Genomic DNA, 9,797 nt, shown 5'->3' with positions numbered 1-9,797 from the left:
ATTTCTGTACCTGTACATTACAAAGCAATCTTTTTCAAGAGTACTCATCTGACCTAGAGAAAAGGAAGAATCCTGTCTTGAGAAAACCCTGTGCCAGGAAGTGCTTGGGAGCCAGTTAATGGCATTTTCAATATACATCTGGAGGAGGCCTGAGCAGGAAAGGACTGGCTGAGGGATAGCCTGGAATAGGAGCCACATGGGTTCTCACTCCAGAGGGGTCTAGGTGGGATACCTAAGGGGGGTCCCAGCTGAATATAGGATGTACGGCAGTGAAAAATGCCCAGGGAAGTAAAGCTCTCATTGTACAGAGGTGCATCCTGAGCATTAAAGATGTGAGATATGGGTAAGAAGATGAGCATGTGATCCAGAGACGTGGGATGCCATGAAAACTTCAGTACTGAGGAAACTGGGGGAGATTATAAGGATGGGTTACTGCTGCTGCTGGGGACCGAGGAGTGATGGGCTTTCTGGTATTTGTGGAAGGAGAAGGAAGTGCATTTCGGTGTCAGGAGGAATCCTGGCAAGTGATCCCCGCTCCTCTGAAACAACCTTTTCTTCATAACATCTGAGACAGCAAATATTTTATGAAGAGTTAAGGTCACGTCTGAAGTTTTGACCTCATTCCCTTTGAAATTGGTTAAGATTAAGCAATTTGGCTGAACAAAGCAGATGGTGCTGTAAACTGGACAGACCTCTCCACCCCCTCAGCCTCCCAGCAAAGGAACATGCTGTACTGGAAGCAGAGCAGGACCCACTGTCCTTCACTGTTTGTGAATCTTGGTACAGAGACAAACCCAACAGATCCAAGGCTCCTTCATAGAGAGGTAGACACAAGCTATTCTGATACCCAGTGTACTGGGATGAGCCCTAATTGGGAAACTTTACACAGTTCAGAGCAGGCTTTCAACTTTTGTCTAGTGCTTTTTTGGTCTGAAGTGTGATTAGATAGGAGGTGGGGCCTTAAAGTTTTGAGCAGGCAGGGGCTAAACTGGGAATTTCAATTTTTTGACTGTCCTGTTTAAAAGTGGTGATAGGAAATAGCAACCTTACATCAGCAGATGGGCTGAATAGGAAGAACAACAAAAGAATGGCTCTAAAATAGCACAGAAAGAAGCAGCATTAAAACAACAGCCCTGCCAGGGACAACATGCCCAAGCAGCTGCAGAGCCCAGACTGCAGGAACAGTGGGAAGTTCTTAATCCAAATGCACTTGCTAGTGGCGGGTCGAGTGATGATACTCAGCAGCAGCTACTTTACAGTGCTCAAAAGTTTGCGCTTGAGGGACTTGTTAAAACAGGTAAAAATACAGTACCTTGCCCAAAGACATTACTAAAACACCCCCAAAAAACATGTAGAAGGGCAGGATCTTTTCCAGTGCATCTGATAAATCTGAAACAGGTTTGGGGCCAACTACAGACATTTCCCTCAAAACTTCTTTTCTTCCATTCAGAAGGATGCCTATGGGAAGTACCCATGCTTTTCCTTCACATAAGAATAGAGATGTCAGAAAACCACACAGGGCATCCTCTGGTTTCACAGCAGATCAAAGGAAATCCTAAAGCTTTCAAAGGCATGTAGACCTTGAGCAGATTTACTCTGGAGAAGTACAGCATATGGTTGAAATGCCAGGAGGCATGTTGCAGTATCACCCAGGGAACTAACTCCAGGGCCTGGAAATCCTGAAATGAACAGGAGGTTGGCATTTCTACAGAGGAAAGAAAAAAGCCTAAGAGATGATGTGAACAAGAAATCAATTCAGAAATAGCTGTCTGGAGACAGATGATGTAAGCTTCATGACAGCATTGTGTATCCACCTTCCTTATGCCAAATAGGAAGCCTCTCGAAGTCCAGGAACTTTTCCCAGTCATTATTGCAACTTTTGGATTAGGCATGCCCTTGCCACCTGAGTTGATATTTATTCTTCTGAAGGGTAGTACAATTCAATCAGCCTAACTTGTCAGCAAAAAAAGCCCATTTTGTTAATGCAAACTTCAATCTACACAAATAAAATAACTCTTAATATATTGACTGATTAACGTGAACAGAAGAGATGTCTCTACTGGGCTCATAAGACATGTTTACCTCCAGTCAGATTCATAGAGTGTGCAATCCTTACAGAATAAAAAGTAAAATACATGAAATGCATGAAAGAAGCAGCCTCCTGTTTGGAAGTCATCTGTACCATGCTGCAACACTAGAATTTTCCAGTATCATATAATGGACTCTATCCATCAACTTCTTGATTGTCACCTCCTAGTGTGCATAATTGTATCAAGCTTTCTCAGTGCCTAGGATCTTTTCAGGAAAACCCTCACCAGAAAAAGCAAAGAAAGAAAAAAAAAATACCGCTTAGATAGTCAGATCTGGCAGAAGTTTCACATTACAAAAGTGATATTGATCTAAAAAACCTTATGTTATTATCCAAGTGGTTTCCAATTGTTCCTGGAACTATTACAGCATGAAGAGCATTGACAGTTCCTTAGAGAAGGAAGCTCATTAGGATTGCAAGAATTAGCTGAAATTGAAATTCTCTGACATCTTCATGAAGAAAAAAAGGTCTGTTTCATGGCAAACAATTCAGATTTTAGGAGTTTATGTCAGGTTGAAAAAGTCTGCACAATTGAGAGAATGGATTTTCTGGTAATAATGTATTTCTAATTTTCACATAATAAGCCCCAATAATTGATAACTAGAAAGACATTATAGTAATGAGGAAGGCACTGTTACAGCCTTAGTTCAGATTTTGAGCTTGTTAGAAAAATTGCTTTGCAAGAATTTCGCGTGCAAAACCTGGAGCAATGAGAAAGTGATGTAAGAACTGCTGGGTGTGGAACTCCCCTGCTAGATGTCAGGAATTGTCCATATTCCTTCTTTCACAGGGGCAGAAGGACACCTGGCAGGAACTTTTCCTGCAAAGGCTCCTCTGGAGATGCCTGCGGCAATTGTAAAACATCTGTGGCCACACACATACTGGCACCACAGCCAAAAGTGAGTCTGGAAGCGTCAGCGCTAACCACGAAGACTTTTAGCTCCTGGAGGTCCAAAATATCTTTGGGCAAGGTGTGAGAGCAACTGGGACCAACCACAAGAAATCATAATATGATTCGAGGCAAGACGTGATGGTTCTATTCATCTCCCATGTCAAGAGGAAGATCACTGACTTCATAATTCACCATAAAAAGCAGTGGCCTAGTTGGGGTGAACTTTCTGATTTCTGACTGTCAAGTGTTATACCCCAGAGGTCAGTCAGCAGGCAGAAACTGCTAGGCAACCACAGCTGGTCCTTAGCATACAGTCCACTGATAGACAGCATCCACATGGTGTTTGAATGAGACATCCCTCCATCCACACTGGAGGAGAGAATGCTTCTGAAGACCCTCACAGCATTATGCAGTGGAGCTTAAACCTTAAACAATGAAATGCCATTATACATTTTTTTTTTCCATTTCTGTTTAGTCCCCAGCTTTTTATTACTGATGACACAATGTTTATGACCCCTCTGAAATGCTAGTTAAGAACTGTAAAAAGATTTGTTTTTTCTTGTAAAAGTAGCCTTATTGTAACGACTGAGACAAGAAGCAAATGTAACATGGTCTACCACTAAGTGAAATCATACACAATTCCAAATACAGGCCACTTCTGCCAGCAAGCTACAGAGATTCTCTCAGCTTTTAAGAGGTCTGGAAGGAGGAGCTTTGTTTTACCATTTGCCAGTCCTGTCCTGTCCTTGGGGGCATGATATATGGCTAAGCATCATGTTATGATATAACAACACAAACATAATTTAATAACTTGGGTGTCAAATGGCTGAGATTTATGGTCAAGGAGGCTAAATGTTCACAAAGGATTGCTCTGGAGATGCAGTCCTATTGGATTAAGAGAGAAAAAGTAGCTAATACCGTGTTTTAGACAGAGCATCTCTATGGAGCAGCAGGCTTTGGATCACTTTTTGCACTGTATTAATATTTCCTTGTTGCATTTCCAGAAACTCTCTTTCTAATTACAGTTTCCTGGGTTCACTCCATGCAAATTTAAAGGATAATACTATTTTGTAACTGGAGCATATGCATTGTGTGCTGCTGTTTAAACAAGAGGGAGCGGAGTGGGTCAGATTTGGCTCCTTTCATCTTAGAGTCACAGCAAATATTTGTAAGAGCAGCTTGTAGGGTCTCTGACTTACGAGAAGAACCAATCTACATTGAATGGGCAGATGCAAATTTAGTAAGCTTGCTAAAGCCTTTCCAAATCAGTAAGCTGGAGGCAGGGGTGAGTTGAATGAGGGTCTGAGAGGCATCACCAAATCTGTTGGAGGATCACATGTCACAAGTCTGATCAAGGGTGAGGACAGTCCCAGCTGCAACAGATGGAGCAGCCCAAACCTTTGAAAAATAAACCATAGATAGTAAAAAAGAGACTCTTCACTGCCTTTCAGCGTCCCCAGTAACATGTCATCTCTGGTGGCTGTCCTGGCTCCCTGCCTCCCTCTGGAGTGGCTGACACTTGACCTCTTGTCCTGACAAGCAACAGTTGTCTAGCTCTGCTGTGGCTGCAAATGTCTTGAGCTAGAGCAAGCAGCTCTGCTGAGAGACATGTTAACAGCACTCAAACAATTAAAAAAGACCCTGAAGACCAGAAAAAAACCTGGTATGCAGAGAAAATGGGAAATGGACTCTGTTGCTACCATGAACAGTCACTCATCTTGTGCTGTGCTGCAGTTTGCAGCAGGGCTCTCCACCTTGCTGGCAGACACTGAGGAATGGGCCTTTCTCACCCATTTATCCAGCTTTAAACCCCAAACCAACCCATTCTCTCAAGGCTAATGGAGACTGCTCCCTGAAGGAGCATGCTGTGTGCTGCCAGTGCTGCACCCATGTGTTCCCAGGCAGCAATAACCTTTGGGCAAAATACTAGAGCAACATGAGACATCTGCAGAAGTGCTGGTTGTTTCTGCAACAGTGGTCTGAGGAAGGGCTTTTGTGCTTTCAGCCACATGTGAAGAAGCCCCTTCTAGTGAGTTTGGGCTCAGTATCAAGGAGGAAAGGGCTGCACCCAGCATTGCTCCCCATCACCCTATGGCTCTTTCTCTTGCTCAGCCTGCCCCAGTGGAGTCAGCCTCATATTTTTAGGGTGAGGTGATCTGCGGTTATGCTGAATGGGCCCAAACACTTAGGAAATCATGATGATACCATTGTAAACATGACATCCCATGTGCCATGTGGCTGAGATTTAGATCAATACTTTTCTTGCCAGGCAAACTTCAGGTTGCTTTTGTTTTCCTTGCATGGTTTTTGCTGTGATTTAGAGGCCAAGTCCAGTCCACAAGTCTCTTTGCAACGATGTAGGAATGTCAGGATTCTCAAATAGTATTTTTGGCGAGAGACAGAGTCCCACGCTGTTTGAAGAAGGCCTCAAGGCTCCCAGTGCTTTTCAAACTTTAAAAGCCACAGCTGTTTGGCTTTTCCTCCCCTTGCCTTTCCCTGTTTCTTATCCACCTTGTTCCTATGGCTGGAGTTCTATTTCCAGTCCAGATATGAGCTGCGTTTGTTATCCTGGTCAGTCACTCACTAAGCCTTATTTCCCTGTCAGCAAAACAGAGCTGCTGCTTCCCCATGGTAGCTTCAAGAAGATGAGTGCCACAAATATATGGCAGGCAGCCAGTTCCTGCAGCATGGGGGGAACCATAAATACTGGATCCTGCCCTACTCACTCACCTTCATCCTCCCCCTCCCATCCTGTTGCTTCCTTCTCCCACAAGTCAGTGAGCTCTGAGCCCCAAGGGCCTTCACAGTCTGGAAATTTTTCATCTCCTCCAAGTCTTGCTTTCCCCAGACCTCCAAAAAATCTTACCGCCAGACCTGTAGCTTTCTCTGCAGGCAAGGGAGGCAATAATTCATCTGCCCACCTTTGCAACAGATTTTGAGAACTGCACTTGATCAGTGCTATCTCAAAAAGTCAAGGGATTTGGGGGGCAAAGGGGGAAAGAGGAAGACAGGGTTTATGATGTAAGTATTAATTCCAGCTCAAGCAAGAAGATTTCTAGTGGGGAGTGAAGACAAATGGAGCTTCTTACCCATGTTGATGTAATTATTGTGTTTTGATTTGCAAAAAAATAATAATAAAATATTTGAAACACAAATTGGTGTGAGGCTTGGGTTTGGGTTTTTTCCCAGCTTAACTCCTCATCAGTTACTCTGTACTTCGGTGGTCTTGCCTGTTCTGATTTACTGGTCAGTTTTATTACCGGTATTGTAATACATATATAATAGGGGTTGTCATTGCTTGTCAGCATTTCAGGTAAGCTCTTTCCTAACAGAACCTAGGCTACAGATAATGCCTGCTCTTTTAAGCAGATCCAGAATGTAATTAATGAAAAGGCTGGGCTGGAGCCAGAGCCCAAAAACTCTTTGTGCCAGTGTTATAAAGTCAGGATTTGCCTGGTCAGTGGACTGAGAGAGTCATAGAAAGGGGCTTGGGAAAATGCAGCATTTTGGTTTGTCGCCAGACATCCCTTAAGCTCCCAGGAGATGGTGCTTCTCATGAAAAGGTGTGTCAGGATTTCCCTGTCCCAGACCCAGAGGGACCACACCTCACCTGTCTGAAGGGATGTTGCTGGTGTGTGTTGAGGTGCTTTAGTACCATCATGAACAGGAGAGTGGGAAAGTGACTGTGAACAAGGGGTAGGAAGAGGCTCAGCCACAACCAGCTCCAGTGCTGCATCCAGGCCAGGCTGATGTGATGGAGCTGTCGTGATGATTCCAGCATAGATTTTAAGAGACTTGTGGCAAAGCCACAGGACAAGAGGACATAGCCTCAGGCTGGGCCAGGGGAGATTCAGGTTGGACATCAGGAGGAATTTCTTCAAAGAAAGCGTTGTTTAACATTGGAATGAGTTAGTGGTGGTGGAGTCACCATCCCTGGAGGTATTCAAGAAAGGATTGGATGTGGCACTTAGTGCCATAGTCAAGTTGACAATGTGGTGATCGGTCACAGGTTGGACTTGATGATCTCAGAGGTCTTTTCCAACCTAAATGATTTTATGATCCTGTGTAAAGAAAACACACAGACCAGAGGGAAATCAAACGAAACCTTGCCGCGGGGCCGGTTCTTTCATTACGGGCTCGTACCGCACTGGCCGCACACGCAGCGGGCTCTGCCCCCGCAGCAGCTCCGCTCCCCGCGCTGGCTCCGCGCGCCGCCCCGCGACCGCCACCGCCGCCACCGCCGCGCTGCCACCGGGGGGCGCTGGCTCCGCGCCGCCGCCGCCACCCGCGCGGCCGCCAGGTGACAGCACCGGGCCGCCAGAGGGTCCCTGTGCCTCGGGAGAGCGCTGCCCTGCGGTTCTGTGCCACAGGGTCCCTGTGCCTCGGGAGAGCGCTGCCCTGCGGTTCTGTGCCACAGGGTCCCTGTGCCTCGGGAGAGCGCTGCCCTGCGGTTCTGTGCCAGAGGGTCCCTGTGCCTCGGGAGAGCGCTGCCCTGCGGTTCTGTGCCAGAGGGTCCCTGTGCCTCGGGAGAGCGCTGCCCTGCGGTTCTGTGCCAGAGGGTCCCTGTGCCTCGGGAGAGCGCTGCCCTGCGGTTCTGTGCCAGAGGGTCCCTGTGCCTCGGGATAGCACTGGTCCCTGTGCCACGGGGTGCCCGTGCCTCGGGATAGCACCGCCCCGGGGTCCCTGTGACACGGGGTCATTGTGCCGCGGGCTCCCTCTGCCATGGCATGTCCCTGCCGTGGCCGTCCCTCTGCTGTGGGAATCCCTCTGCCGCAGGGGTCCCTCTGCCGCAGGGGTCCCTCTGCCCCGGGGTCACCCTACCGCAGGAGTCTCTCAGCCCCCGGAGTACCACTGCCCCACGGTCTCTGTTGCCCTGGAGTCTCTGTGCCCCGGGATCGCTGTGCCGCGGGGTCCCTGTGCCGCCTCTCGAGGCTGTCGTGACATGTTCTGCCCTCCACAAAGTGCAGCTGCCAGCCCCAGTGGTTTTTGTTATGATTTTTGTTAATTATCTAAATCTTTGTGGCTCCTAGTTTCTGAAAGTGGCAGCAACGACACTTTGGTTTTAATTTGAGCTGAAGTTAAAAAGTGCTGTCATTGTAGTAGCGGAGCATGGATTTCTTTGGAGGGAATTAAACAGGTTTGCCATCACTTTAATTGTGGGGAATGAGAGAAGTAAATACATTTGCAAACTGGGGAAAAAAATAAAATCCCTGTAGTTAATGCTAGAACAGCCTTGATAGACCATGGATGTGCCCCAGACACATAATCATCATAGAATCATAGAATAATTTGGGTTGGAAGTACCTTAAATACCATCTCAGTCAAACCTTCTTGCCATGGGAAGGGACATCTTCCATTAGACCGGGGTACTCAAAGCCACACCCAACCTGGCCTTGAACACTTCCAGGGATGGAGCATCCACAACTTCTCTGGGCAACCTGTTCCAGTGCCTCACCACCCTCACAGTGAAGAATTTTTTCCCAATATCTAATCCAAATCTACTCTCTTTCAGTCCTCAAACTGCAAAGCATAATGAACAATCAAAAAGTGTAAGGGAAAGACAAGAACATGAAGCCAGTAAGCTAGAATTGCCAAAAAGCAAACCCTGGGTGAGGAAGAGGTGATGTTCCCTCTGACCACAGCCAGAGTAGCTGGACAGGCCTCGCTTTCACATGAAAGCAGGAGGGCTGAGGAGAGTGGGTGTGTGCAGGGCCCAAGCTCTGCCTTGCCACGTTTACATCAGAAAGGTTCTGTTTAGAGACAACATTGTGTAGGGGACCTGTCTTGATACATGGTACTCTGAAATAAAAAGATCTGATCTTTGAGAAGGATTTCCTACAATTAGAGGGCAGCGGATCCTCATGGGGAAAGAAGCAAATCCTTTGCTGAAATACCTTCCCTGACTGATAAACATAAGAGCTGCATTCAGAAAGAGAGACACTACCCAAGGTCTGGGGAGTGAAACCAGAGCCTCAGTTCACCGTTTGGACACCAGGTGGATGTACAGCCTCACCACAGGCGGGGTGGAGACTAACCGGCTGTGCCTAAGGACTGCCCTACATGAGGTACCTGTGTGAGGATTTTGTGCCCCTGGGCAGCTCTTAGAGGAAATAAAAAAGCAGTGACTCAGGCACCAATATGACAGACAGACAAACATTCACTACAGAGGAGGAGCTCTGCACTGTGACTTTCTGGGACCACAGACAGGGCAGAGGGTTGCCCACCATCCAGCTCCTGCAGGCTCAGAGGCCACTTAGGTGCCAGCTGTGTGAGGGTCAGCTGCAATGTCACATCAGCTCCTCTGGAGAGGAAGGACCATTACATCCATGAGATGCTGGGCATGCTCACCCTGATGCACAGAGCACAGCAGTGAAATAAATCCACTGCCCAGTGCTGTCTGGTCACAGGAAACCAACTCATCTTTTTCTGCCTGTGGCAGGTAGTGGGCACAAGCAGGGCTCTAGTAAGTAGGTCCAGCATCAGCTGTCTTTCATGGATGAAAATCATACCACTGGAGAAAGGAAAACCTGAGTAAAAGGCAAGTTTGTGGTACCAAGCTATGGCAGCTGCTAAGGGGTAAGAGACTGACCACAGACTACAGACAGCAGACGAGATTGAAGCCAGCTCATCTGGGCATCTGGCAACCTCTGCTGAGGTCCATCCTCCTTCTGAGACACACTCAGACTCAGGAAATGCCTCCATCAGTGGAAATGTCCAGATGCTGTGCACATGCAGCAGAGTTCTGCAAGGCAGTAAGGCAGCTGCCACATGGTGTGGTTGTCAGAAGCCCCAGCCCAGAAGGTGGGCATTGGAAAA

Source organism: Coloeus monedula, assembly GCF_965178545.1.
Source record: "Coloeus monedula genome assembly, chromosome: 1".
Lineage (NCBI taxonomy): Eukaryota > Metazoa > Chordata > Aves > Passeriformes > Corvidae > Coloeus > Coloeus monedula.
Note: the sequence above shows the minus strand (reverse complement) of the source record.